The sequence below is a fragment of the Pteropus vampyrus genome, unplaced genomic scaffold, assembly GCF_000151845.1.
Source record: "Pteropus vampyrus isolate Shadow unplaced genomic scaffold, Pvam_2.0 Scaffold1, whole genome shotgun sequence".
Classification (NCBI taxonomy): Eukaryota; Metazoa; Chordata; class Mammalia; order Chiroptera; family Pteropodidae; genus Pteropus; species Pteropus vampyrus.
In genome coordinates, this window is record NW_011888782.1 from 21,593,347 (window position 1) to 21,600,800 (window position 7,454).

The window sequence follows — 7,454 nt, forward strand, 5'->3', positions numbered from 1 at the left end:
GTTAAGATAGAAATACTCCCCAAATTGATTTATCGATTTAATGTAGTCCATATCAGAATCCCAACTGGCTTCTTTGTAGAAATTGACAAGTGCATCCTAAAATTCGTATGGAAACTCAAGGGATCCACAACAGCTAAAACAATCTTGAAAAAGAAGAAAAAGTTGGAGAACTCACACTTTACAATTTCAAAACTTGCTACAAAGAAATAATAATCAAGACAATGTGGTACCAACATAAGGATACACATATAGATCAATGGAATAGAACTGAGAATTCAATAAATCCATGTATCTATGGTTCATTGATTTTTGACAAGGATGCCAAGACCATTCATTAGAGAAAGAATAATCTTTTCAACAAATGATGAGACAACTGGATAGCCACATGCCAAAGAATGAAACTGGAACCCCTACGTCACACTATGTACAAAAATTAAATCAAAATGAATCAGACACCCAAATGTAAAAGCCAAAACTATAAACTCTTAAAACATTAGTGTAAATCTTCATGACCTTGGATTCGGCAATGGATTCTTTGCTGTGACACTAAAAGCATAAGCAACAAAAGAAACAGGTAGATAAACTGGACTTCATGAAAATTAAAAATGTTTGTGCTTCAAAGGATATTATCAAGTAAATGAAAAGGTAACCTGCAGAATGGGAGAAATATTTGCAAATTTAGTATATATAAAAGAACACTTACAATTCAATAATAAAAGACAAGAAACCTAATTAAAAAGTAGGTGAAAGATTTGAATAGATATTTCTGCAAAGACATACAAATGGCTACTAAGTAGATTAAAAGATTCTCAATATCATTAGTCATCAGGGAAATGCAAATCAAAACCACAGTGTGATAGCACTTCACACCCGCTATGATGACTAGAATATAAAAATAATAAGTGTTAAAAAGAATGTGGAGAAGGAACTCTCAGTATATTGCTGGTGGGTGTGGAAAATGGTACTGCCACTTTAGAAAACAGTCTCATAAAAAATCAAACACATAGTTACCATTTGACCCAGCAATTTCACTCCTAGGTATATACCCAAGAGAAATGAAAACAGATGTCCAAATAAAAATTTCTATACAAATGTTTTATAGCATCATTATTCATAATACTCAAAAAGCAGAAGCAACCCAAAGCTCCATGTACTGATAAGTGGATAAACAAAATGCAGTATGTTCATACAATGAAATATTATTTGGTCATAAAAAGAAACGGAGTACTGAGAGATGGTACGACATCGATAAACGTCAAAAAACGTGCTAAGTGAAAGAAGTCAATTGTAGAAGACCACGTAGTATATGTTCCCATATATATGGATTGTCCAGAAGGGGAAAATATAGAGAGACTGAAAGTGGATTAGTATTTACATAGGCCTATGGTGGAGAGGGTGATGAAAAGATTGGAGAGTGATATCTAAAGGGTAAGGGGTTTCATTTTGAGGTGATGAAATGTTCTAAAATTGACTGTGGTAATGGGTACAACTCTGAATATACTCTGAAGCAGTGAATTGTATACATTATATAAATTATATCTCATTAAAGTTTATATCTATCTGTGTCTGCATCTGCATCCGTATCTATATCTAGGTCAAGATCAGGTCCTGTTTCCGCCAGTCACCTTTCAAGGGCTCCCATTTTACTCAGAAGAGTAAATTTCAAAGTCCTTCGATGACTTACAAGGCCTATGAGGATCTAGAATCCTATTACCTCTCTGATTTCATTTCCTACTCCTCTGCCCATTTTTGCCGTTCCTCGAATTGGACCGTTTTTCTCCCAGGTAACTCCGAAGCTCATACCCTTCCTTCCTTCAGGTCTCTACTTAAATGCCACTTTCTCGATGAAACTTACTCTGACCTTTCTATTAAAAATTGCAGTTCTCATTCCTTTGTCTTGGCCTCATTTTTCTTTTCCATAGCACTTACCATTTTCTTAGCAACCTAGACTATAGGTTGCTAAAATCTTTAACAACCTAGACTATAAGCACAGAACTATAGGGTATGGAATAAGATGCAGATCCTAGAAACCCTTTAGTCGCTGGATCACAGGGAGATCTGGGCAGAGGGATGGGGATGGTGTTCCAGGGAAGGACCAAGGAAGCTAGGGGATGCTTAGTCTTTAGGGCAGCGGTAAGGAAATATCTCAACTGCTCTGGCTTGCTAGTATACACCTGATGAGTATCAGCTCTACGTGTGTCACATTATATCAGTTTCTTGTGTTTATTATCAATCTCTCCCATTAGAATGTAAGCTATACGAATGCAAGGAGTTCTGCCTGCTTCGTTCACTGATGTATCCCCAGCACCTAGAGAAGTATGTGGCACATAGTAGGCCTTATTTTTTTTGTTGTTGGATAAATGAATAACCCATTTAAGAAATAATTGCATGCAGATTTTGGAAATGGGTGTTGAATCTCTATAACCTGGACCTTTGATATTAAGAATTTTCTAGTTGCAACATGTGTTGAAAAGGTCTGTGTGCTGATGGTCCAGGACAAACAACTTGATTCTATCAGTCACTGAAAATGCTTAAACAAATTTCTGAAGCTAGAGCTGGGGAGAGAATGAATTAGCCAGGACTCTTGGTTACAAGGGATAGAAACTCAATTATCCAAAGGGAGGAGGGAGGCCCACTGAGTTCATACCAAATGCTTGTGGCTCTCGACTTCTATTGGCTAATGGTCACAACACAGTATTCGATTCTTGACATAGTTTGATGGTACACCCCAAAAGATTTGCTGATGGGTTAAATATGAGGAATGAGAGAAAGAGAAGAGTGCAGGATGACTCAAGGTTAAGGATCTCGGCAATTAGAAAGATCAAGATGCTTTAAGCCAAGGCAGGGAATATTGAGAAGGAGCAGATTTTAAGCGGAAGTTGGGTCAGTTTTATCCATGTTACTTTGAGATAATTATTAGCATACAAATGGAGGGAGATGTTAGGGAAACCATGGGATATACAAGTCTGCAGTTTGGGAGAGACGTCCAGGCTGGGAATATAAATTTCAGATTCATCAGCAGATGGATAATATTTAAATCCATGAGACTAGATGAGCACTTGGGGAGTAAATAGACAGAACAATGGAAGGATCAAGGACAGAGAACCCCGGGATGAGGAACCAGAAAAGGAGACTGAGAAAGAGCATCAGGTGAAGTAAGAGAAAAACCAAGAGAGTGAGGCTTTCTGGGAGCAAGGCAAAGAGTGTGTCCAGGAGTAGGAAGGTGATCAATTGTGTTAAATGCCGTTGATAGCTAAAGTAAGATGAGAACTGAGAATTGACCAGAGAGGTTAGCAATGTTGTAAATGACCTTGGCCCGAGCTACTTTGCCGAAACCAGGTAGGCAAAATTTAATTAGAGCGCATTTAAGAGCGAATAGAAAGAGAAGAATTGGAGTCAGTGAGCAGAGAAGAAAAACTTTTTTTAAAAAAAGAGTTTTTCTTGAAGAAGAACAGAGAAATTGAGTTATGATGCGGAGAAGTGGTATCAACAGACAATTTTAAAAATTAATGCTTTATAATTTTCTCCTGTCAGTTTTCTTTTTTATTATATTTAATTCACGTCTTTATTTAGAGGTAATAGTAGACCCATGTTCAGGTGCAAAAAATAATACTGAGAGATCCCATGTCACTTTCCTCAGCTTCTCCAAATGTTACACACTACTATGCACTATCACAACCAGGAGACTGACATCAGCTGTCAGGATACAAAGTATTTTCATCACCATGAGGATCTCTGATGTGGTTCTTTAACAGCCACACCCGCCCCCAACCTTGGCAACCACGAATCTGTTACCCATTTCTATAATTTTGTCATATCCAGAATGTTATTACATAATATAATCATAGAGAAGGTGACCTTTTCGGATTGACTCTTTTTCCACTCCACATAATTCTCTGGAGCTTCATCCAGGTTGTACTGAGCTGTGTATCAATCGTTCATTTCTTTTCATTGCTGAGTAGTATTCTGTGGTATTAATGTTCCACAGTTTGTTTAATTCATCTGTTGAAAAATATCTGGGTTGTTTCCAGTTTTGGACTATCGCAAAGAAAGCAGCTACAAACATTTTGTACATAGGCATTTTGTGTGAACATAAATTTTCATTTTTGTGGAATATATTCCCAGGAGTACAATTACTGGGCCACATGGTAGTTACATATTTTGTTTTTAAAGAAGTCGTAAGCTGTTTTGCAGAGTGTCTGTACCACCAGCAATGTGTGGGTGATCCTGCTTCTCCACATTCTTGCCAGGATTTGATGGTGTTGCCATTTTTTTATTTTGGCCATTTTGAATGATGTATAATGGTATCTCGTTGTGGTTTTAATTTGCATTTTTCTAACGGCTAATAATGTAGAACATTTTTTTCAAGTGCTTATTTGCCTTCTGTGTATCTTCTTTGGGGAACTGTCTCTTCATGTGTTCTGCCCATTTTTGAATTGGTTGTTTGCTTTTTTACTGTCAAATTTGGAGTGTTTATGATTTTCATTCTTTTTGGGTAGACAGTTTGCAAATACTTTCTCCCACTCTGTAGCTTGTCTTCTTGTCCTCTCTACAGTCTTTTGCAGAGTGAACTTTTTAATTTCGATGATGTCTAATGCATTGACTTTTGGTATTAAGTCTGAGAACTCTTTGCTTAGCCCTCATTTCTAAAGATATTTTCCAAAGCTTTTTTCCCCTTAAAAGTTTTATAGCTTTCTGTTTTACATTTAGGTTCGTTATCCATTTTGAGTTAATTTTTGTATAGGGTATGAGATTTAGGTTATATCTAAAGTGAATTTCTTGTAGACAGCATATTGTTTAGTCATGTTTTAAAATCCCCTCTGCCCATTTTTATATTTTAATTGACATATTTAGACCATTTTCATTTAATGTAATTATTGATATGTCAGGACTTAGGTCTATGATTTTATTTTTTGTTTTCTGTTTTTCAGAGTTCTGTTCTTTCAACATTTTCCTTCTGGCCTTTGGTGCTGTCATTTGAATTGTTTTTCCTTTCTCTATAAGTTGTTATTACTCTTTTGTTGCTTTCAAGATTATTTCTTTGTCCTTAGTTTTTAGGAGTTTGGCTATTTTGTATCTTGGTGTGAATTTCTTTGAGCTTTCCCTTTTGGGGTTTACTTGGCTTCTTGAATCTGTAGGTTTATGCATTTTGCCAAATTTGGGACATTATTTCTTCAAGCACTTTTTCAGATTTGCCCTCTTTCTCCTTTCCTTCCGTGGCTTCGATGACATGAATGTTAGATCTCTTATTATATTCTTGCCTGTCTCTGAGACTCTATTTTTCCACTTTATCTTCTCTAGATTGTTCTACCTTCACTGATTCTCTTTTTGCTGCCCCCCATTCTTCTGCTTAGCTTATCCAGTGAATTTTAAAAATTTTTTGGTTATTGTATTTTTTCAATTCTAAAATTTTCATTTGGTTCTTCTTCGTATCTTTTATTTATTTGCTGAGACTACGTTTCTTTGCTGAGGACTTCTATTTTTTTCATTTGTTTCAAGCGTGTTTGGAATCACTTGTTGGAGCATGATGTTTGCTTTAAAACCATTGTTAGATAATTCTAACATCTTCGACATCTTGGTGTTAGCATCTATTGATAGTCTTTTTTATTCGGTTTGAGATTTTCCTGGTTCCTGATATAAATAATGGTTTTTTAAAATTGAAACATTTGGGGTATTATAAGACTCTGGATCTTCTTTAAACCTTCTATTTTAGCTGGCTTCCTGTGACACTATTCAAGCAAGGGAGGGGATGGGGTTCCCTCACTACTGCTAGGGAAGGTAGACGTCCAAGTTCCCCGCTTGGCCTTTGTTGACACCTGAAGAGGGACGCTCCTTGTTACTGATGGGTGTGTGTGTGGGTTCTGGCTCCAACCTGGCCTCCACCGATACTTCTTTATTAGGAAGGAGTAGAAGAGGCAGGAGCGCCTTATGACTGCTCCTACATAACCTTCACTGACACCGCAGGGAGTGGTGGCCTCATTATCACTAGGCAATGGTAAAAGTCTTAAGTCTTCAGTAGGCCTCTACTGATAACATCACAGTGAGGAGGGAGCGGGGTGCCTCATTACTTCCTGTGGGGATTGGATGTTCAGGCTCCTATGTGGTCTCCACTAATACCACAGGGTGGAGGGGTTAGAGGGTAGGGCTTGCTTAACCTTAGAAAGGTCAAAGCCTCCGGTCTCCAAAGTACCCCAATCCTCTCTTTCCTGGGTCTTGATTATTTTCCTAGAAATCACAAACCTTCAGATTCCTTTTACATCTTTGGAAATTGGCTCGTCTCATCACGACTCCTGTCTTTCCTCCATAGTTATTGGGAGGTGGAGAAGAGGCTGAAAAGAGAGGAAGAAGGCTTTCCTTTTCTGCATTCTACCCTTTTAATCTTTCAAATTTGGACATCCCTCATTGCTTGCATTGACCTTCTGCCACGACTCCTCAAAGATTGATATGTGCTTGATAATCTCCCTGGCTCGTATAATTTTTAGACCTTATGCCAAAAGAGTTTGTGTCTCCTGTGCCTACTTTGATTTATCTTACAAATTCCCTCTTAATTCCCCTCGGTGTTGCCATCTGCAGGAACTCCTTCCCAACTCCAGGTGCCCCCCATCCTCACCAACGGGAGACAGTAGGTCTGTCTACCATAAACGGGCTGTTCTCTCAGACTCAATGCTCCCTTTATTTTGCCTTCCCAACTTCTACACAACCTTTAATTTAGCTCTTGGGTTAGCTCCTAAAGGCTAGCACTTCTCTTGATCTCAGGCCGCCTTCCCAGTGAGGCTAAAGGCCCTGTCCCCTGTGCTGTGCTGACTCTGATTAACTCATGTCACACCATATATAGGTTATTTCTCTTGTTGGTTTCCCCTGTAGATGGTGAACACCTTGAAGGCAGAGTCTTTCACTAGCTCTGCCTCCAGGCTTCAAATCATGTGGGATCCATACGAATGATTATGCAAAATACACATCTATTCTACTCCATCCACCCTTGAGGGACCTCAGGTTGAGATGGGGAACTCTGGTCTAGGATTTGGAGAAGGGACAGAGCACTCTCTGCCAGGAGAGGGGCACTGAGCGATGGGAAGGAGATACCTGTATTCTCAGACTTTTCCTCTCTCTCTAGGCAGGAAATATAACTCATGGCAGACAAGTGATGGGTGTGCAAGGACCACAGAAGAACTTGTGCTAGAGAAAAATAAGCAAAAGACAGAAAAACAGAAACAACAACAAAAAAAATATTGACCTTAGGAAGTACTGAGAGATTACTCAGTGATACTGTAGGGCAATGCCTTCTGCTTTGAAGGGTCTGAGTTTACATTTCTTTGAAAAGGGGCAGAGGGAGAGAGTGGTTCTATTTCCTGCTAAGGGTTGTATACCTATTGAGGCCCAGTGGGTGTGTCCTTCAGCTGAGAAGTGAGAAAAACACACCCTATGGTAGGGGACACTACAGAGTTGCTGCTTGC